This window comes from Mustela lutreola, chromosome 4 (genome assembly GCF_030435805.1).
Source record: "Mustela lutreola isolate mMusLut2 chromosome 4, mMusLut2.pri, whole genome shotgun sequence".
NCBI lineage: Eukaryota > Metazoa > Chordata > Mammalia > Carnivora > Mustelidae > Mustela > Mustela lutreola.
Window position 1 is genome coordinate 43,170,731 of NC_081293.1, and position 23,889 is coordinate 43,194,619.

General features: G+C 42.5%; 1 protein-coding gene across 2 annotated transcripts in view; it reads left to right on the plus strand.

The window, feature by feature from the left end:
• GRID1 (glutamate ionotropic receptor delta type subunit 1) overlaps window positions 1–23,889 on the plus strand; it is a 693,966-nt gene that overhangs the window by 549,210 nt on the left and 120,867 nt on the right. The window lies entirely within an intron of this gene.

Below are 23,889 nucleotides of genomic sequence, written 5' to 3' on the forward strand. Positions count from 1 at the left end.
GTGCTATGGGCTTTCCTGAATGGCAAGGTTGTGCTAGATACCTTTTTAGCACTCTTATCGTATAATCTGAAAGCAGATGAGATGATTGCTCCCACCTTGCAGAAGGGAAACTGAGGCTTGGAGAGTTAAGAATTTGTTCAGGTTAACACAGTATGTTTGGAGTGCTGCTAGAATTGGAACCTGGTTCAGCTCAACCTCCATGCATAATACATGGCCCAGCCTTGCCTCCTGTACCCACTCTCCAGTGTCCCCAGGCAGGCTGACACACCATCTCACCAGCGTCCAAATTCAGCTTCCTCCCCACTTCCTCTAACATCAAGGGCACCCTGGAGAAGCTTTTGCAAGTTTGTGAGACTGCCTGGACTTGGTACCTCTCCTTACCTCCCCAATCAGACACTGTTGTGTCTGTTTTCCTGTGAATGCCAGCTCCTTCAGAGGACAGATGGAGGATTTCCTGCCTTCACCCTCCCTATGCACATCAGCCCCACTCAGCATCAACAGAGCTCAGCAGGGCTGTGTCAGGATGAGGCTCTGGCTGGGCCATGAAATCTTTCCTTCCACAGAGAATGAGCAGGGAAGTGCTCCTAAGTGAAGGGCTGGTTCTTCCTAGGGAGGAGGGCAGGAAAGCCTCCAGGGGAAGGAGAGGACTTTCGGTCTGGAGGCCAGTGAAGGAGCACCTGCCCAAGGGGGAACCAGGGTCCCCAGACTTCTCCTCTGTTGGCTTCATCTGTTTCTCATGCCTCGGCTCCTGTTCTGAGGTCAGGAAGGGTCTGTGTGCCAGTAGCCAGAAGACCACGACCACAGTTTGATCAAAAAGGTGAAGTCACCTCCCTTACGCCTCCATCTTCCTACTGTACCTGGAGTTGGTGGTGGCACACACCTCCTTAGGTTGTCCCAAGAAGTCGAGGGGTTCATGTTTGTGCGGTGCTCAGCAGCGCCTGGCATAACCTGTATATTTGCTGGTTAAATCAGTTAAGAAGGGATGGACAGCCCAGTGGATAGGACAGACGGACAAACGGCTGATGCTTATGTGTACATGGAGCTGGGGGCGAGGGCAAGTGGGATGGAGTGGGTGGAGGGAGAACAACCCAGTGAGGGAAGTTCAGAGCTTCTGCCAGGCATATCCAGCTCAGAAGGTGTGTCCTTGCATTGGCATGGAAGGGCTCTGAGAAGTCTGGATGCCATCCCCTTGTTTAGGATGAGGGGCTGAGGCCCCAGGCCAGGGGAGAGGCCTGTGTTATTTGGAGTGAGGTCATGTCAGAAATTTCCCTGTCCAGGTCACCAGGATGGGTCCTTGGAGGGATCTGGGGGTCAGAGCCCCCATCATGTGTGTTTTGGGGTCTGCTGTGCCTTGAGCTTCCTGCACTAGGTGCCTAGGTGGGCCTGTGCAGAAGAAACATGCCAGAGCCCGAAGGGTAAGAATGTCACCGTCCCCTGCTGAGTTAGGCTAAGGGTGGCAGGTTCCTCAGTTCTGTATGTATGCCCTTGGCATTTGCCCTTGGCTGCCCCTTCCTTCCAGACAGGGAGTCTCTTGCTCTCCCCTAGGAGACAAGACTAGCCAGTGACATGCTGAGACCCATAGAAAGTTGCCCAAGTGACATTGCAGAAGTTTCAGAGTCTCAGGAGGCTACCTGGCTTCTGCTTAGTGCACCTGGGTGCTGTCCTGAGCTGGCCGCCCCTGGAGGAGCCCGGATTGGAACCACAGGAGAGCAGGGCCCACTGCTCCCAGCCCCCTGCTGTTCCCTAGCTGAACACAGCCAGTGAGCCTTGTTAGCCCACTGACTTGTTAGAAATAATATGACATCTGAAAAAGACAAAGTATGGAAACAAACAAACAAAAAAATCACTAGTTTTCAGTGAATGTTGGCGGGGGGGCGGGCGGAAGAGTTGATGGAGCGCACAGGATTTTTAGGATAGTGAAAATACCATCATATCATACTATAGTGGTGGATGAATGTCTTTATACATTTATTCCAAGCCCACAGAATATACAACACAAGAGTGAACCTGAAAGTAAACTACAGACTTTGGGTGTTTATGATGTGTTGATGGAGACCCATCAGTTGTAACACATGCACTGCTCTGATGGGGGATGTGAATGAGGGGGGAAAGTATGCATGTGTGGGAGCAAGGGGTATATGAGAAATTTCTGTGCCTCCCTCTTAATTTGGCTGTGAACCTAAAACTGCTCTAAAGAAAAAAAAAAAGTCTTAAAAAAAAAAAAAAAAGAAATAATACATTGTAGCTGCTTTAGACCACCAGGTTTTGGGCAGTTATTTCGCTGCGATATGTAATGAAACACCTGCCCAGGTCAGACCAGATTTGGAGTTTAGGTCCTTTGCTAGGTGCTCCCCTACCAATGGGTGAAGTAAAATTGGATTGTGTTTGGCAAAAGGCCACTCTGAAACATGCCTCATGAGGACCCATGGGAGCTGCCAGGGAGAAAAGCCTGAAACCTCCCAGGTGCACCATCAGGCCGCTTCAAATACCAGTAGGGCCGTCCTCTGCCAGGAAAACTGGATTGATTCCAAAACAGCCAAGCAGTTTGAGAAAAATCGTTAACAGTGCTAAAAAGTTTAGTACCTCCTATATGCCAGTTATTTCATATACAGCTGACCTTAATCCTCTAAGTCACTCTTCTAGCTATTTGATTATTTTGCAGGTGACGGAACAGAGAGGCTAAGTTACTTGCCCAAGATCACACAGTGTGTAAGTGGGGGAGGGGCACTAATATTTGAACCTGAGCTTGACTCCCAAGAACAACCTCCGTTCGTTATACCTTGTGGGCTCCTTTCTGGTCCACAGATTGGAATTCGAGGAAACTTTTTTGGAAGGAAGAGGGCATTTTCTGCCTACTCTCTCTTACCTCCATGACGTCGTCTATGCTCTCCGTTAAATAGCAAGGACCTTTTCCTGTTCTCTGACCGGGGAAATCCTACTCACTCTTTAATACCATATCCCTCGTGACAGAAGTGAGCTCCCTCCACCTCCACCTGTTGAGTGTCCCATTGGTCACAGAGGCTGCTGTTGGGTGGGTTCTGATGTCATGTGGGGATTTCACTCGATTGTGATCTCATGAGCAAAATAGACCACGGGGAGACAGAGGATAAAATTAGAACATTTCTTTATAGGTTTTTTAAATTTCTTTACACTTGGGAAGGAAATGAAGCTTTACAATATTTATTACATGGCTTGGCATTGGTCGATTGGAGATTGGCTGTACCTGCAGCTTACACACGTGTTGGTGGAATATTCTGGGTGCTCCTGGAACAGGGATGAAGGGTGTGATCATCTCCCACTGTTCTTATCTCTTCCAGGGGCTGACCTGAGATGGTTTCTCTTTGCTTCTTGGGCTGGGATGCATTATGGGGGTTTCTGTGTACTGGGTATAGCTGTGGGGTATGAAACTGCTTCACTGAAGTCAGGATTTGGCTCTCCAGTGGGAGGGTACCCCACAGTTCCTGGGACGACCTGTCATGTGGGCCCTTTTGTCCCAGGGCTGCCATTTTTGCTGCGAGGCAAAAAGACCCAGGAGCTGGCACATTCGGCTATGCTTCCTTTCTCTGTCTATATAAGTCATGAACTGTCTGAATCTGAAGGTGGCTTATTGTATCTTGGGCAGCCCGACCAATCTCGGCCTTGGCCCTGGCCTTGCCTCTGTGCCTGATGCTGCCCTTGATCTATCCATGTATCCATCTGTCCATGGATCAACATGGCACTGCTTCTTCACTATGTGTAATAAAGGGGGACTCGTTTTTATTTTTGATTGGCCACCAACTAACATTTTCATGGAGTGTAATAAAACCAATCCCCAAAAAGATAAAATGGAATAAAAGACATGCAAAATTCAGGCCCCTCCCTCTTGGTTAAATTAAATTACACAGCATAATATGTCAAATTGCTAGATGTTTATACACACTTCCTTTGGGTTTCTCTGCTTATTTCATTGAGGACCGGAAACAGTTTGAGGGCTAGCACTGCTCCATGGATGACGCTCTAGGCAGCACTCATGTGTGGAATGGGGGGAATCCCAAGGGGAAAGGAGGGATTTCAGAACACAGATGGTTTTTGCCAGAGTACCCAAGTTTTTATTTGATTTCAGTAAATTATGATATACTGTCATTCATATTTGCCCATTAAGGGATTTATGGATCATACCAAATTTATAACTAAAACAATCCTTAGAGAATGAGGGAAAAATGGCTTAAAATTTACCCATTAATAATTTACAGATTAAGGATAATACTAATAAGGCAAACACAGCTAACAATATAAAAATGGCAGAGTGGCTGTTTTTCCAGATCCAAAGCTAAGCTCGCCGTCAGCCGTTACTGGGAAGTGAAAAAAATGGCAGCATATTCTGATATTACAGGAAGTGGCTTTAAAAAATTCCAAGTTGTCTATTTATGATAACAAATTAAATTTAAGGTGGTTAATAATGAGCCTCGCCTTAAGTGTTTATTGACTCTTGAAATATTCCCTAATGATAATATGATCTATCAAGTCCAGCAAGACATTTGACAATAAATATTACATTTGTAACTCTACTTGTGGAATTCTACTTTATATATAGTTTATAATATATACAATATGTTTGTACATTGTATATTATATATGTTATATTTACACATCATAATTAAGTATTCATATATTGTTTTGAGGTTAACATTCTTTCACTGAAGGAGTAGCATCCAGGAAGTATGGAAACCCTGACATGAAGTTACCTTCAAGGCCTTTCCAACCTTGGAAAAGGTGGTTAGAAATATCTCAACCTTTACCCTGCACCTGCAGGTCGAGATTTCTGGACTTTCTCCAGTTGGAGTGTGTCTCCAAGAGCAGCAGCTCAGTGCTGGTCCTGGGGTGTGTTTCCCAACAATCCTAGCTAATAAAGGGCCTGAGTGCTGGGATTGTGTGTGCTTTGGTCTTGTACCAATTACAAGGATCATAAAGATACACTCAAGGGACACATCGACTCTTTCTACAGTTTGTGTATTCCAAGCTTCATTAGAGAATGTGAATTAAAGAAAGGCTGTTTTAGGAGGGCTGCTGTGGCTCAGTCCCGGCCAGAGTGGGCTGGCTAGTGTCAGTGTGAGGATGATAGCTTTCAGCTGGTCACTGGCATGGCGCTATTCCTGGGCTTCTCTGCCGATGAACGCTGAGCTTTCTTGCATAAAAGCACGGCCCAATTTAAAATTACAGTTTATTTTTCTTATTGTAAAAGCCAGTCAAGCTCATTGCAGAAAGTTTCAAAAATGCGTTGAATTCTAAAGAAACAAAATCAGCAATAATTTCATTACTTGAAGGAATCATTATTAACTTTTGTATCAATATCTGTCTCTCTATGTAATATATATTCCCAAACTACATACCACATATATATATAATTAAATATATATTGTTGTAATAAGAATATAAACTCATCATTGAGTTTATATTTTATATATTATTTATATATATATATATATTTTATATTATATTTTTTCTGTTTCTTTTGAAATCATGTAATTGTGATTCCCCATCCTTATCTACAATGACCACTGGGGACAGTGAACTGTACCATTCTGAGGAGCTGAGGTTTCCTTTCCGTGTAACAAAAGGCACCAGACTCAACAGGTGTGTGTGGACCCAGGCTATGATGGGACCACCTTGGTGGGAGTGACAGCAGATCTGGTGTTCTCTAGCTTTGGGATAGCAGCATAGTCACAGGTGGAATGAACCATTGTGTCTTCTCAACATCATCTTTGGTGTCCTGCACAAACCCTTCCCAAACTTCTCCAGACCTGCCCCAAAGCACAGCTTCCTGGAGCCAACCTCTCTCTTCCCCAGTATCTGCTCACTTCATTTGCATGTGATTTGGCCCATTTATAATGTCATTATCCAGAGAAGGAGGCTTGTAACCCAGGCAACCAGAAGAGGTGGTTTTGCAATTCAGACTTTCTGCTCCATTTAATTGGATTCTGGTCCACTCTTGGCTGCCTTCTCTCTCGAGATTATAAGAATGTAAACACCCAGAACCTTGCTTCATCTCCTGTCCTTTATCTCTCAGGGCTTCCCCTCAACCCACTGACACAGAACATTCTATTTCTACGGACTACACATTTCTTCAACAGTGACAAGATTTCCTCTCTCATTATGACTACCCAACATTTAGGATCATATTTTCTAGTGTTATTGCAATCCCTAACAATCACTTTTAATGCCACATAATATACCTGGGGGCAGACCATAACTACTTTACAATCTTCATATAATGGACTTTTAAAGTTTCCATTTTTATTTTCACCATTACATTTATTTCTCTGAGGACCATGTTTGTGGATTTTTTTTTTTTTTTTTTTTTTTTTGTCTTTTGTATATAGAACTCCTTCCCTATGAAACTCCCCTAGAATTGAAATGACTGGTCAAGAGGTACGTTTGTTCGGCTCTTGATGGATACTGCCAAGTACCCTTCACACAGTGTCAATGTAGCCTGTATTACGATTGTACTCATTTTACCATAACGGCACCAGCTTGTTTACTATTTAAAAATGTTTTTATGAGCAAGAAATAGCATATCACTACAACTTGTTTTTTTTTTGGGGGGGGGAGGATATTAAATTGGACATATTCCCATGCTTGTTAAGTAACTGCATATTGTCTTTTGTGGAAATATTTACTTATTGGGATTTTTACCCCCATAAAATTACTGGCTTCCTTTCTTTTCAGTTCTTAATAATGTTTTATGTTGCAAGGCATTGTCTGCAAGACCAGGGCATAAGACTTGTTTTTGACATAAGAGTATCATGCCTTTCAAACAATCATGATGGATGATGAGATGCCCAAACTTGATACTGGGTCACAAGAGTCATGTCCTTCTGAGCAGAGCCAAATCTTCTCTGAATTTTAGGTGAGGGAACACTGCACATAATCTTATGTTAGGATTCCTCCATATCCACACTCCAGTCACCTGTCTGCACTGGGAGAGATGTTCCTGTTGGAATTCAGCTAACTATAAAAGTAGACACATGTTTCTGCATTGTTTGTTATAATGCTAGTAATAATCATTAGCTTTTATTGAGTGCCCGCTCTGTGCCCAGCATTTTAATAAGTGCTGAGCCTACTGCTGAAAACTATTCTGTCCTCATGTAGTTTATATTCTAGTGAGGGGAGATACACCATATATGTTTATATAAATTTTAGTGATTAAGTAATAAGGTAAGTTGGATAATATAATATAGCCATCCATACTCTTTGGCAATGAACTAGGAAAATAGGATGGAGAGGGACTTCATAGGGGAGTCTGCTTGGACAGAATTGGCAAGGAATCCCTTCCAAGGAAATGAGGACTAAATAATGCACAGAAGCCAACTCAGAATAGTTCAGGGTAAAAATGCTTCTAGAAGAAGAAGATGTACAAAGGCTCTAAACTAGAAATAGTTTTGGAATGTTTGAGAAACAGAAAGAAGGCCAGCATGGCAGTTTTAGATAACGAGGAGGAAGTGGTAGGATGCTATGGGAGAACTAAGCCAGGACAAAATCTTGGAGAATAGGTCATGCTTAGGTGCTTGGATCTTATTTTAATTGGGAGCTCAGGGAGCCTTTTAAATGAAGGGGTGATATGAAATCATTTATGTCTCTGAAATGTCACTCTGCCTGTTATGCAGAGGATGGGCTCTGGTTGGGGTAAGCTGGAGTGTGTTACTGTGAGAGGCTTGATATCGTAAGTTTATTTCTTGGTCATACAAAGTTGGTTGCTTAAGCAGTCTTCAGTCATCCTTGATTTTGCCTCTTACAGAGAGCCAGGAATGAGTCACGAGGCCCAGTGCCTGAGTTCTAACAAATGAAATGTTTGCAAAAAAGATTCTTACTTTTGGTCCAGCATGTATAACTGTTTGTGTATTTATCTTTCCATCTCTTCATTGGTGTCATGGAGGTCACATGCCAAGAAGGTACAATCACAGGATAGATGGGGCATGGATCCCTGAGTCACTGCATGGAGAAGATGTTCCCTAGAGGTGGCCTGGAGACCTCACTGAAATGAGGCTGAGAAATTTAGGGGAACATGCTGATATTTGATAAATAAGAACAGGTCATGAGCCTAACCATGAACTTAAGGAATAATAGGGATTCCAGTTATGTTACAAAGTGCTTTCACTGATCTAAATGATAATGGTGGTTGAGATTTGCGAGGTGGCGGTAGAGATGATTCAGTTTCGGGATTTGTTTTATAGGCAGAGTCAAAAGCAGATGGCTTTTTCATGGGAAGTAGAATCAAAGATGACGCTGCCACCTTTGGCATAAGCAACTGGGTGGATGATGGTGCTTGTCACAGACACAAGGAGGAAAGCAAAAGATGAGCTCATGCTGTTTATTTGGGGAGTTTGAGGATCAAAAGTTGTTTTGGAGATTTTTGACTCTGAGTTGTCTCTTAGGTACTAAGTGGAGATGTCAAGTGGAAATCTGAGCACTGCAATCTGGAGTCCAGGAATGCTGATCTAGAGATAGAAATATGGAAGTGATCAGACATTGGTAGATTTTCATCTGTGCTATTATATCCTCTGCTTTGAAGAAGTAAAGCTTGGGGCACCTGGGTGGCTCAGTGGGTTAAGCCTCTGCCTTCGGCTCAGTTCATAATCTCAGGGTCCTGGGATTGAGCCCCACATCCAGCTCTCTAAGCAGAGAGTCTGCTTTTCCCTGTCCCTTGGTCTGTCTCTCCAACTGTTTGTGCACTTTCTCTTTCTGAAATAAATAAGTAAAATCTTTTTTAAAAAATAAAGCTTGAGGCTAAAAAGGGTTAAGTAGCTTTCTCATGATCTTAATTAGCATATGATTGAGGTAGGATTCAAATTCAGGTCTGTCCAGATTCATTCTGCTAATGATAATGATTACTTTAGTATTATTAATATAGTATCAACTTTTTGTTCCATTTTATAGCTCTTAACCCTCTTTTCCATACATGGTTTCACTAGTAGAGAGAGAGTAGATATAAAAAATTCCTACCCCCAATTTTCAGGCAATGACAAGGAGACAGAGAGTATTCAAGGTTATTCACTAAGGTCATATAATATTTTCTAGGCAATCATACCCTTGATTTGCAAGTTTTTCAACCATACCACAGTATAATCCACTATATTGCCTTTCCATCGATAAGGAGTAATGGGAACATTCTATACCATTCTATTCTTTTTCGTTCAGTTATAAATGTCCTTTCTGAAATGTCCTTACCAAATTATTTGCTGTGAGTCCAGAGTCTCTGGAGGCTGGAAAGAGGTGCCCTCAGTTGCCAGCCTTTAGCTACACACAGCCAAGATGGCCAGATGTCTTTCACTCCTGTGACTTATTTCCCTGCATATAGCCTTGAAGTTCATCAAATGCAGAGCTCCCTCCAAATTTTACAAAGTCAAGTACTGATCATCTTCTGTTTTCACTGTTGTAGAAGTAAAGATTCTTTATTTGGCTACCTTCAGATCTAAGTTACATGTATAATCTAAATAAGAATCATTGGTATAGAAACCAGTATCATTTTACTTTCTGATTAGGGGCTATGAAAGGGAAAATTAGAAATGGAAAGAGCCATCTTTCTTCTCTTGCTTGGTTTCTGTAGCAGTTCCAGGCTTTCACTATCCCCCATAACATGAAATCTCCATTTTACCCCCAGGTTATATATACAGTCACTTTCAGGGGTAGGTTTTAGCTTTCTTCTTGCTACTCTTAATATACATTTTCTGGGTAAGAATAATTGTTTGACTCTAGTGCTAATGGAATGAGAGTCCATTTGCCTGATGTGCAGTTGGAGAGACCTCTAAAGTGTGGGGCTAAGAGCCAGGGGCAGGAAAAACGAGGTCTGAGGCCAGTGTGGTTTCCAGGCTATCCAGTGTAATGATCTGGTTCCCAGGACGTCAAATAAACTTTTAGGAAAATGGAAGCTGGCAAAATGCTGACCTCAAGGATGTCAGCTTTTGAAAGCCTGGGTTCAGTGCCTCATTGGTAACCTTAGAGTCCAGATGAGATCCCATTACCATCAAAATTAACAGCCATGGGCACATTCATTCTTTCTTTCTATCTTTATGAAACGACTAATGCTTGTGTAGACCCTACTGTGTGCAAAGGAAGCATTTTACAAAAGAAATCCGGTGGACTTGGATTCAGAAGTCTAGAGTTTACAGCCTCCCCAGACTACTTAAGAGACCCACCAAACAAGTCATGTAACTTCTCTGAGCCTCAGTTTCTCCACTGGCAACACCAAGGATAATAATTCCTGTTCTCCTTCACTCAGAAAATGTTGGTAGCCCTTGAATGGTTATGCATGGCAGTGCTTTGTGGAGTATAAACAAGTTCACCTGCCTTATGCCATCAGTCCATCTGTTGGATGCTATAAATATGCAGAGAGCAGTGATCCAGCTATTCCTGTAGGATGATCATGAGGACAATGCTTGGGAAACTGTTATTATTGATGCCTAACAAACTACCTCAAAATTTAGTGGCTTCAAGCAACAATCATTCTATTGTATCTCACAGATTCTGCAGGTCAAGACTTTGAGTAGAATTTGGCTGGGTGACTTTTTGCTCCTTGTGCATTAACTGAGATCATTTAGTTGTACACAGTCTGCTGATGGACCAGTTTGGGGAGCTTAAGAGGGCTTCAGTCACATATATGACACTGTGGCAGGGATGGTGGAAGGCTGAGCTCATCTAGAACTATCTGCCAGGGCACCTATGTGTGGACTCTTCACTGTATGGTCCTCAGGGCTGCTTGACTTCTTACATGGTAGTGACTTCCCCCAGCACAAGTGTCACAACAGAACCAAGTAGTTACTGCATGGCCATTTAGAATGTAGCTTCTGAAATCACACAGTGTTAGTTCCATCATAATTACACATGAAATAAGTCAAGATTCAAGGGAGAAGAGAGAGTTTAGGCTCCACATTTTGATGAGGAAATGGTGAAGCCATGTTCTAGAAAAGCATACGATAAAGATGATTTGGTTGTTCCTCTGGGTACACACCATCTGGAAGAATCATTCCTTCCTCTAGCCACAATGATCCATACCCCTTTACATGAAAAATACTCTCATTCCTTTCCTCAAGGCCCTAGAGCCTTGCTCCATTGTGTCATTGGCTCAAAGCTCAGGATCCTATCATCTAGATCAGGTCAAAGTAAAGATGACGTACCTTGATACAGATTCATGGATTTGGCTTTCCTAGTATAGTTCATCACAATCCAAAGACCTCAGTCTAAAGAGACAAGTTGTCTGACCCTGCACACTCAATATATGTAAAGATAAGACCATGATAGTATAACTTTAATAAACATTCCCATTCATAAGAGAGAGAGGAGAGAGGAGGCTCAGGGTGTTCACTGGTTCATAGTCATTCTCATCCACCTGGGCTTATGTCATTAGCTCCTTAATTGGGGCCTGTGACTACTTCCTGGAAGTGATTCTCTGTTTGATCTCCTTCAAATCTTGATTCTGCCTCCTAAGTCATCCTTACATTTCCATAAAATGTATACTGTGTTTGTAGCAGTACAGTTTTCATAGCTGCTTCCTACCCCAGTCTCTCTTCCTTTTGCATCCCCTCTGTCCCACTTGGTCTGAGCTGCCTGTGCTTCTGCCATTACACTTCTTTTAAAAATTGTGTGGCTTTTTATGAAGTTTATTGTCTGTTCACTACATGAGAAGAAAACCATGCCCACAACTTGGAGTCAGGCCAGTCTCTATCTGGAGCTCCCTAATGGTCTACTATGAGGCTTTAGAAGCTCTGTTACCTAACAGAGAAAGTCTGAGACAACACACCTTGCAGATTGTAGAGATTGATCTCTCAGAAAGGTGTACAAGATGCTCTCCTATAATTCTAAGACCTTAAGAAAGGGTGTTGTAGTCACACCCTTGATTTCCTGGGGTCACATTTTCTGGGATTTTTTTCTTTGTTTCAAGCACCTGTGCCATTCTAGAATTTTCTGCTAGAAGAGCCTGGGGTTGAGTAAGTTTCATTTCTGAATCCAACAAATCATGGGTTCAATCTATTTACCCTAAATTTTGCTTGAAAACAGAATTCCTTCTCCAGTTCGTCCAGGAATCATCTATGCATCTATGCTTACAGGATTATATGCATCTAAGAGAAAAGAGAATACTCTAAAATTTTGCCCGATACTTTCTTAGCCAGATCTACTAGCTTATTAAGTAGATATTCTGTTTTTCTTATTCTTGTGGATGACAGTTTTGCTAAATAGTTTGCCACTATATTACAATGGTATTCTTTTCTGCAGCTTCCAATAATATTTTCCTTGTGTTCCTTTAAACTCTCATAATCTGTCTCCATGGGGCTCATTTTGTTTCCAACTAAAAGTCTCCTCAAGGCCCTTCTAGATTTCCTCTGCTATGTGGCCCCAAAGCCAATTCTATATACTTTATATGTGTGTTATAGTGACACCACATTTCTGGGTACCAAATTCTGTTCAAGTTATTATTGCTGCATAACAGATGTCCTATAAATTTACTTTTATAAACAAAAAAATTCTTACACCTTATGTATTCTACATGTCAGACATTTCTTCAATGCTTGGCTTGGCAGGTTTTTTTAACATTAACGGAGATCACCTGATGCTACTTATCTGGCTGATAGGCTGATCTTAAGGGTTCAAAATGGTTTCACTGACATGTCTAGCACTTTCGCAGTGGTAGCCGGAAGGCTGAATTCATCTGGAACTGTTGCCCAGAATACCTACATGTGATTTTTCAAGTGGTTTCTCCATGTGTTTTCAGAGTATTGAACTTTTTCCATGGCAGCTGGCTTCTCCTAGATAAATGGTTCTAAGTGGAGACAGTTATGTCCCCCAGGGGACATTTGGCAATATCTGGAGATATTTCTGGTTGTTATTCTGGGACGAGGAGAGAGGCTACCAACATCTGGTTAGTAGAGGTGAGGAATGTGTCTAAAAAATCCTAAAACGCACAGGACATTCCCCTTCCCCCAACAAAGAACCATCTGGCCCCAAATGTAAATAACATCAAGGTGGAAAAGTCTTTTCTTACAGCAAGCAACTCAAGAGGCAGGTAGAAGCTTCCTGGCCTTTTTTTAACCTCACCTCAAAGAGTAGCATTAGATTCAGACCAGACTTTAAGAGAGGAATTCAACTTCACTTCTTGATAGGAGGTGGTGAAGTCACAATGTTGAAGAGCGGGTGGGATGGGAAATGTTGTCACAGCCATCTTTGGAAAATACAGTGTGCTACAGGAACTGTCAAGGAAACCTGAATATAGTCAGTGCTGTGAGAAAGGGACAAGCAAAAGGCTTTAAGGATGCAGAAGGATCTGTCACTTTTGATTGGAGGGATAACCTGAAAACAGGACAATTACACATTTTTTAAGTGATAAATTAAATCTTGAAAAAAGGATAGTGTTTTAAAAAGTTCAGTTGTAGCGGAAAACATTCTAGATAGAGGGAATAAGAGAAACAGAGGTGTCAATTATTAGGGATTAGTAAAGTCTATATAGCCTTTTTGGCCAAATCCAGCTTGCCACTTATTTTGTTTATTGGAATCCAACCACACCCCATTGGGTGATTGACCACAGAGACCGTATTGCCCAAGAAGACTAAAATATTTACTGTCTGGCCCTTTCTGGAAAAGTTTGCTGACCTCTAACCTCGGTTATTAATTGATTTGTTTATCCAACAAAAACTTGTCAAGAGCCTGCTGTAGGCCAGAAATTGTATCAGATGTTTAATGGATGATGCTGAGCAAAAACAGGCAAAACAAACATAATTTCTATTGTGGAGGGTGATTTCAGAAATTATGACATTTGAGAGCGATAAAGAAAATAGCAAAGAGAGTTGAACACTTGAGAATTTAGGAGGAGTGATCTGGGAGGCTTTCTTGAGAGGATAACTCCGTAGGGTAAGACCTGCCAGGTGGGAAAGAGCCAACCACAGGATGTGAAGGATGGAGATAAGAGTTATCAGAGAAGCGAGGGATGTACACAGAGTTCCTGAGGCAGAAAAGATGTTAGCTTGAGAGAATAATTGCAGAGTGGTCAGCATCTATGGGGTGCAGTGAGCAACGTGGGACTCATGGCCTGAAATGAAGTTGAAGACCAGGTATGGGCCAGGTCTCAGAGACTCTTCTAGGCCATGAAAAGGATGTATGCTTTTACTCTGAGTTTAACAGGGAACCACTTGAGAATTTTAAGAAGGAGAATTAAAAGAAGAAAAGAAAGGGAAACTCTGGCTGCTATGTGGAGTTTCACACAGATCAGGGAGGAATTGTGAGCTCGGTAAAAAACAGCTTATAACGATTCCAGGTAAGAAATAATGATGGCAAGATCTGGAAACTGTGCTTCTCAAACTTTACTGTGCCTATGCATGACCTAAGATTCTTATCAAAATGCAGACACTGACTCAGTAGATATGGGGTGGCGCCAAGTTTCTTGGATTTAAACAAGTTCCCAGGTGACTTGGCATGGACCACACATTGTGTAACAAGGGTCTAGAGGTGAAGACAAAAAGTGGGTTTTAGAAAATGTCTTCTGAATCATTCATTTTACTAACACCTTTTCATGACTCAAAGTCTTAAAGTAAGTTTGCAGAACAAAACCACGCAAAAGAAAAAATCCAGCCCAGGCACTTTCAACCATCATAAATAAACCAGCGCTAACTAAGAAAGCCTTTTTCAGGGCTTAAGAGATATGACATACCGGGAAGCTTGAGTTTGAGAAAAGCATGAAATTCCAACCAGTTAATGAGGGGAGTGCCCAGGTCATGATCAATTTTATTAATTTTTTCCAATAACATTTTATTGAGTGAGTTGACATGAAGAACAGATCATCTCTGCCATATAAGAGATATAGTATATTTGTGAATAGATAGACAGAATTTAATGTACTATGAAAAACATTTCTACCAGCAAGGGAGCCACTTACTTTCAGTGTAGGGTGCAAGGAGGGACCCTTAAAGGGTGACTCAGAGTCAGAGAACAAAGAAAGAGGAGAAAGTTATAGGGAGAGTAAGAGCTGAAAGTTTCTAGAGAGTATAGTGAGAGACACCTGCTTTTATATTGCAAGGTCTCCTAGCGTGGACTGTCAGAAGGTATCTTGTCAGCTTTCAGAATGATGTATAGTGTAGCTAGTGTGTATATTGCCATTGATTCTAGTCAATTCTAATGGACAAGAGTTCTTTAAGCTGCTAGTATGGGCCTGTGCCTAGTAGAAACCCAAGAACAAAGAATGTACTGTCAGTGACAATAACTAATGTCTGTTAGTAACTAATAACAGATAAGGACACTTGAGGCCAGAGATAGAGTATGGCCAATTCAAGTCACTTGCCAGAGGTGTTCAGCACCCAAGATGGAAAAACCAGAATTTCAGCCTGGCTTGTCTTGCTGCAGACACTGCCTTTGCTAGAATGTACCATTTATTTCGAGCGACAAAACCAATACATCTAAAACAGTTAGAGATAGAAAATCAACATTATAGTTACAAGCTAGTTGGCAGTGCCATTTCAAAAGGGAAGTAGCCTTATTGTTTTTCTTCTGATTATAAAAACAATGCTTTTTCTCTGTAAAACGTTTCAAACATTATGGGAGAGTATAGTAGTGCAGGAGATGAACATTCCCACAGTCCCATTGCTCTACCTAAGGCCAGAAGTAGCTACTTAAACCTACCTTTTTGTCTTGGGCGTGCTTTTGTACCATCGCACAAAAAGAAATAAGCATTAAAAAGGTGTATCACACTACATATAATGTTAGGAAATCTGTTTTCCCCCACACGCTAAAAAGCTATCCAAAGGCAAAACTGCACTTCTGTTCTTCCTAAATCCTTATAAAGATACATACAATTCTTCTAGATTGATGGGTAATTTCTTGGCTGCTTGATACCTACTTAACTTAAGCTACTTCGAGAATGATAACACAAGTGTACTAACATCAGTCATAGTAGCCTATCACCATCCTTGCTTTATTTTAATTTAATTTTTTTTTCAGTGTTCCAAAATTCATTGCTTAGGCACCACTCCCAGTGCCCCATGCAATTTGTGCCCTCCATAATACCCACCATCAGGCTCGCCTAACCGCCCCCCCCCAAAAAAAACTCTCAGTTTGTTTCTTATGGTTTGTCTCCCCCTCCCATCCGTCCTTGCTTTAAAAGTCATCATCCTCGCTGGCAGGTCATAGAGGATGCCCTTGGGACATGAGTGCCGTAATGCCACGACTTTGTCTCTCCAGCACGTGGCTTCATCCCTTTCTAAATCATTGGCAATGTGTGTATGTTCTGTGCGTGTACATGTATTTGTACAAAACAAGTCAGTCGGGTCTATTTGGGTGCAACTACGTGCAGTAAACTCACTCACTGGAGACGTACACTCTTCGATCAGCTCTGATAAATGCATGCAGTGGCGTAATCACCACAACACTGAAAACATAGACTACTTCTTTACCCCCGCATAGCCCTTCTTCCCCTTGGCGTTCAACTCCTTCCTCCCATTCCTGGCCCCAGGCAATGGCCGATCTATTTTCAGGACGAATAATATTGCCTTCTCAAGAAAGTCATGGAGATGGGATCATGGTGGCTGGCTTCATTCACTTGGTGTGATGTGTGTCCATGCTATTGCGTGGGTCAGTAGCTTGTTGCTTTTTACTGCTGAGCAGTAGTCATGTGTGGCATAAATATGCCACATTTCGTCTCTCCCGTCACTGATCACCATGATCCATATTTGGAGTGTTTCCATTTGGGGGGGCATAAAAAATAAAGCCTCTAGGATACTTGTTTACTGACCTTGGTATGGACATACTTTATATTTCCCCTAGGGAAGTAACTAGGAGTGGAACTGCTGGGTGGTAGAGTGTGTGTTTAACTTGAGAGGAAATTGACAAACTGTCTTCTAGTGTGACTGCACCTTTTGCATTCTAGATCTTTACCAACACTTGGTAAGGTCAGTCTTTGATTAGCCACTCTAGTGAGGTTTAGTGGTATGTCTTGTGGTCTTATTTTGAATTTCTCTGATGACTTATGATGTTGAACTTATATGGTTTCATGTTCATATTATCCTTTCACATATTTCTTGGAAAAATAGATCCTTTCTCTATTTTTAAAAATTACAATTTCTTCTTATAATTGAGTTATAAGGTTTATTCAGGTATAGCAGATATAAGTCCTATAATAGCTACGCCTATATCTCATATTGTCCTATAACTTTTGGTTGCTCTGTTCCTCTGTTCTGTTTTGGTTTCTCCCATTCCACCCCCTTAGAGATTCGGAGGAAAGAGCTGATGAGTGGGTATGGCCTCCCTTGTATCTGGGCCCCCAGGGAAACTCACTATCACTTGGCCTTTAAAAATCTGGTAAGGGCACCTGGGTGGCTCAGTGGGTTAAGCCTCTGCCTTCAGCTCAGGTCATGGTCTCAGGGTCCTGGGATCGAGCCCCACATCAGGCTCTCTGCTTAGCAGGGAGCCTGCTTCCCCCCCTCTCTCTGCGGGCTGCTCTGCCTACTTGTGATCTCTCTCTCTCTGTGTCAAATGAATAAATAAAATCTTTTTAAAAAATTAAAAAAATAAAAATCTGGTAAAATTTTGGTCTTTTTTTCTTGTTATCCACTGTTACAACTACGACTTCTTTTCTTCCAAGCTCTATCGAGGATGGAACATTTCTCGTGTCCTGTCTGTCCTTAGAGAGGCTTCTCATCTTTTGAAATTCATCAGTTCACACAGCATAGTGTGTGACCACAGCTGTCTTAGAGGCTTGATTTTTTAAAATACAGTTTTGGCAATTATCTGACTTTTTGTTTGTTTGTTACAGTGAAAGAAACATTGTCTTGCTGCTTTCTATATCTTAGGCAAAGTGGAATTACCTCTACCCTTACTGTTAATGTGACAGAAAGACTCCATTGCTGGCACCATTGGAGTCAGTCAGTCCTTCTGTCCCTTTGTGGACCCAGCGAGTCCTCTGTGTCTGTGCTTTCAGAAAGTGGAGGCTAGCACTGGGGCATGTTCATGGTCTCCATCATGAATGACCTGGTTACTAATGTCAATAGCACTTCTACATGTTTTTCTGGTCCTCCTCGCCAGCACCATTGGAGGAGTATCTTTCTCCTCACCTTGCTAAAGGTTTTTCATGAAGTTCCCATTTGTGATAGCTCTCTGGCCATAAAAAACCTTCATTTTCTCCTGGCTTTGCTCTCTGGACATTTAACAGGAGTTCTGCTGGGGCTGATTTTAAGGGAGTACAGCTTTCACCAAATGTACAATTCCTGCACACATAGTCCTGGGCTGAGACTTTCAGCTCTCCCCTGTGAGTCCCCCATTCCCATGAGGGCCTCCTCTTGTCTTGTTGTAACATATCTGGAGCTTCAGGAATGGTCCAGTGGGTACCTCTGACCTGATGGTGATCTTCTGTGGTTCATACTCTCGCAAGGCCCATATCTTAGAGGCCCTGATATACTGGAATTCCCCAAAAGAACTTTTAAATTACACCCTACTTTAGCAATCCTGGCTATAAATAATATTCTATGTTCAGATTCTTACATTCTGTTTCCAAGATGCTCTTTTGTGTCTAAACATGTTGTCCCTGCATTTAGCCAAAGCTTAAAATGTGCAATTGATTATCTGAAACCAGTGCTGGCTGAATGCCCCAACGCAGGCTGGTTCAAGATGTGGGTGCCCCCTTGGCTCCAAACCCAGCCAGGAATGTGATCCTTTGAAACATACCCTGAACTCATCTATTCTACAGAAATGGACAATGGAACAAAAGCTAATAGAGGGATTATTGTTTTAGAAAAGTCCATGCACTAGCATGATGGTAAACCCACTGTGGCTTTCACTACTGAAGCCCATATCCCAGCCAAGTCTTGTGTGCTCAGCTGAATGTGGTCACTGGTCAGTGAGGGTATGGCTCAAATTGGACTCTAGCAAAGGCTGTGAGGTCTGATAGACATGGTCATCAAAACTTCACTTCCTGCCTTCAGTGCTCTCTTGAGGTAAGCTCATCACTGAAGCAGGTGGTCACTTAGTTGTGAAATGTGACTATAGGTTATTGATCTTTTGTCTTGCTGGATATAGTTAAATATGAGATTTGGGGTTAAGCAAACTTACCTTCTTTCATTCCCTCACTCCCTCCCCAGGAATTGGAGAGGCTCTATGGATGAAACTGGTCATATTCTGTCTCTGGGCTGTAAAGCAGTTGGATTGCCTCTCCTTTCCTTCCCCCTTCCCATGAAAAGAGATGACAGTTTAAGAGACCTCTGTCACTAGATTATAGACCACAAAGCCCATTCTGCCAAAGGAGGCCTATCCCATTGATGGTTAATGGCCCTGCATTTATTAAAGACAGGGCCACAGAGTCCCAAATCCCCACATCTCACAACTCAAACGCTAACATGAAGAACATCCCGATTGACTCAGGAAATGTATTTCCCCAAGACCAGTGGTTCATGAAATTTATTCTTCAATTGGCTGATCCCTTGAACAGTTGTTTGTCATAATCAGATTTTAAAACCATAGATCTCCTTTCTAGGGATGATTGTGCTGTAACCTCTGGCTCCATCCAGGCTTCTGGTCTGGGTCGAGCAGACCTCCTGGATGAATGAGAACCAGAGCTGTCTTATCAAATTGTGGCAGTTCTCGTTTTGTTTAACCGTGCTGGAAATTAGTTTTTCAGGCACTGATCTTGACAGGTCAGCTGTCAAAAGTGGGTGTCTGTGGTCATAAAATTCATCGATCCCATAAACAACATTCTGTCTACAAAATACAAGGAGAAGTCAGAATCGACGCCCTTATGTACAAACGAAATGGTCTGCAGCTGTATGACTGAGTGTCAGGACTCGTATGGGGGAAAGGTTTTTCTGGCTTCCCATTTATCAAGCCCATCAGCCTCATTTGGCGATCATTGACTGAAACTTTTTCCTTGGCGTTCTGAACCAGGAGAACCAGGCATCCTTAGGAGGGAAGGCAAATACAGTCTCTCCTAATCTGGGTGGGCTGTTTGGGAATCCATTTAAAGGCTTTATTTTATTAAAAAAAAAAAAAAAAAAAAAAAGAAGAAGGAGAAGGAGAAGGAGAGAAAGAAAGAAAGAAAGAAAGAAAGAAAGAAAGAAAAGAAACGTCCAGTGGAGTCCATTAGATTGTGCTTTTTCTGTGTTCTGGTCTTATGTATCAGGTGTTCAGAGGGATGGCCTCACTCAGAAATGAAGGATTACTACTCTGGTCTTAAGATTTGGGAAAGAACACAAGGCTTTGTGGAAATGGGGGGATTCACTCAGCCTGCGGCGCTCGGCTTGAGGCTGATGTGAGGGAATAATAAACTTCTCTGCCCAACTCAAGGATCCTGGTTCCTGGAACATGGTTGCACTTTGATGTGTTTGAAGGCAGAATTTTGGTTTCACTTTGAAGTATTTTTTCTTTCTCTGTCAGAGTACAGGATGCCCTGAAGGCCAGGGAGAGAGAGGTCTGTATTAAAAAACAAAAACACACAAAAATAAAAACCTTTAAGTCCTCAATACTTTCAGACCAAAAAAAAAAAGAGGTAATTACAGGCTTGGAGGAATTTTTTTTTTTCCCCCTCTCATGTACCTGCACTTTGATTTAAATGGTTTTTGCCTTAGGATTACTGTCCTTCTTTATTAGTGGAGAAAGATTATCCTGTCTTCATAGAGCTGGACCTCAGCAGTGGTCACTTCCCTGTCTCCAAACCTAACAGGTGTACCGGGCCCCATATCATCCTGGAGACATCATAGAATGGGAGACGCCATGCTAGATGAACCTGTAGAACCTGTAATTGGCTCTTCTAGGAGATGGGGATGCTGTGGCCACAGCTCTTGGCAGCCAGAAGACTGAATTTTGGGGGGTTCTGACTCTCAGACTGGTCATGACACACGAACAGATTATTTAACTCTGATCACTCCCCTCTACTCAGTCCTTAGTCCTACAAAGCATGTGACAGGATTTTGTCACCCCTGCTAGTTATTTTGATCAAAAGCTTATTTTCCTTTCTGTGACAGTAGTGAAAAACCTGTTGAAAACATAGCACAGTGTCAAGAAGTTGCAATGATTATTCATAATTCCACCACCTGGCTATATTCACATATTACATTTTAACAAATCTCCTCCCATGTTTACCACCACCCTTTAAAAAATGGTTTTAAAAAACCATAATTAGGCTTTTATTGCACATATGGGTTTACATCCTGATTCTTTAATCTGTGGTTATTGCTTGGTAGCAGATTATTTCAAAGTGATTTTTTCTTTTGAATAGCCCCCTAATTGTTCGGTAGGCAGGGAAGTATTCTTATTTTACTTTTTAGATAAGTAAATGGAATCTCAGTGGAGTCAAGTTTATTCAAAATTTTAAGCACCACGGTCAAACGTGCTTTCTGAGGTCACCCAGGTAAGTGATGGAAACACAACTAGAATACAGGTCGGTTGACTGCAAAACTTATGCTATTTTCATACCTTCAAGTTCCTCTCTTCTTCCCCAGATCTTTACCAGGTATAGTAAGTTGATCTTCAAGAGGAGAACATGGCATTCAAAGCAAGGTTGGAAACCCTGAGCTGGGAATAATCAAGGCAAGGTCTAGTCCAAGAGCCTGAAGTTCTAGACAGTTTATGAAGGGTTTTGATCTCAGGGGACAAGGTGACAAACCCAAGTAGCACACACTAAGGTCCAGCATGGAAGAGAGTGGAGGTTATTTCTACCTCAGCTCTGTGTAAATGGTGGCCATGGGACTAATAAACACAGCGTTAGCTGTGAGGAATGCGTCATGCCAATGTACCATCTTAAATGGAGAAAACTGGGGGTAGACTATATGGACAAATTCTGCACAACCTCTACAACTCTTCTGTAAATCTAAAACCATTCTAAATTGAAAGCTTATTTAAGCAAAACATGAATAAGAGTGTACCAGACCCAACCAAAGAGGGATGGTATTACAGGCTGGAGGGAACTGGAGAAAGCGTGCCGTGTAAGTTGTGTGAGGAAGGTGAGGGATTTGGTAGGGTTGGAGTGGACCAGGCCTACGTAAACTTAAGTGAGGCTGATCATCAGGTTTGGATCTCCATAAGGAAGACCTTTCTCTTAGGCCAAGCTTCAGAGTGTTAAGATTTATTCTGTAGGAAATGGGAAGTCATTCAAAAATGTTCATTAACACCTTCTTGTTTGTTTATTTATTATAAAGGTACAAGTCAGCACAATGGAAGAGGCTGTAAGAGAGAGGCTGGGAGTAATGAGATCAATGGGGAGGCTGTTGCAATCCTCCAGGGCAGGGGGGCTGCTGCCTTGAGCCAGGCAATGAGCTAGAAGAAGAGGGTTGTGTGGGCAGGCGTTGAGAGACAGAGCCCGTGTCACAGCTGAGCTTAAAATTCTACAGGGACAGGGCTTCATCCCAACTGGTTTTTCCTGCCTCCATTCTCCATTGCCAAGACTGACTACAATCACAGTCAGTGACAGACAGTGAGTAAAGTTTGGTCAGGGCCAAGCTGAGCCCCATCCCGGGTCTTACTCAGGCAGGTGCTGGCACAGAGCGGAGATGCCCCTTCGCCTGTGCCACAGAGGTTTAAAGCAGCACATGTTAGGAATTCAAGCCGTGTTACAGGGCAGAATATCTGGTACCTGAAACAGTATGTCATCGTGAGGACAAGACCGCCTTCATTTTGACTTTGTCAATCATTGGGATGGTTCAGGGACTTTCTCAACACCACCCCACCGGGGGTCTGGTGGATTACCCATCAGGGTTAAGCAGTTCCAATGCCTGGGCTAACCAATTAAGGGGCTAAGATGTGAGCAGCCCAAACACACAACATGAGTCCCTTGGTCCATGTCACAGGGTCCAAAAAATGCAAGGGATCAACACCTTTTGTCTGGATTTGTCTCTTCCCTTTGACCAGCATTTTAATCTGATGCAGGACTTGATCCTGGGTCCCAGTGCTGTTTCCAAGACCCAGAGGGGAAAGAGCCATGAGCTTTCCCTCTCACTACGCCAGTTCCCAGAGTGTGGCATCTTTGATGTCCTTGAACAGGACTTTGGGCAGATTTTAACTTTGCCCTTTCCTGCAGTGCCCCTCCAATTAATTGGTGGTGGCTGTGAGGAGCTCCTCAGAGCACACGGCCATGCTCTTAACTAAATGATTCATTCATCACTGCCAGGCATCCTATTACTTAGGATGGAGTGGGTCTTAGTTGGTACTGTGTCCAAAGTGATAGCTGGAGTTTCTAGATTCCCTTTAAACTGCTTTTACAACCATGTACCTCATTCTGATAGTCCTGCTTTAGGCCTCAGCGTTCTAGTATCTTCCAGATAGTCAAAGCTCAGAGCCTAGAGCTTGCTGCAGATGTCAAGGCTTAGGGACATGCTGAGAGAGCCATCGTGTCCTTAGGTAGCACTACTGGTGGCTTCTTTAGGGCACCTGGTGACATTTCTCCAACAGAGGGATAATTCTTCTGCTCAGCCTAAGCAGGGCGATTGTGGGTTTTCTCCAGTGAAAATTGGATGCTGCCCACAGTGGTCTGCTTCAGTGGTGGTCCTGGATCAGCAGCAGCAGCCTCACCTGGGAGCTTGTTAGACAGGAATAATCACAGGCCCCGAATCAGAGAGTATGTATAAAATCCCTGGGTAATTTGTGTGCATATTACAGTTTGAGGATCCCCTGCTTTAATCTATAGCAGAGGTTTACAGTCCTGGCTGTGAATTAGAATCACCTGGGGAGCTGAAATATTCCTATCTAGCCCACTACAGACCAATTAAATTCAAACCTCTGGGGGCGAGGCCCCACCTCCAATATGCTTTAAAAGCCTTCTTACGAGAATCTAATATGCAGTAACCTAGAAGAACAGGGTTTCTCAATGAGGACCGCTGGGGAAGCATTACAATTCTCCATGCCTAAGTGCTGAGATCCTGATTAAGTTGAGATGGGGGCTCATATCTGCTTTTTTTT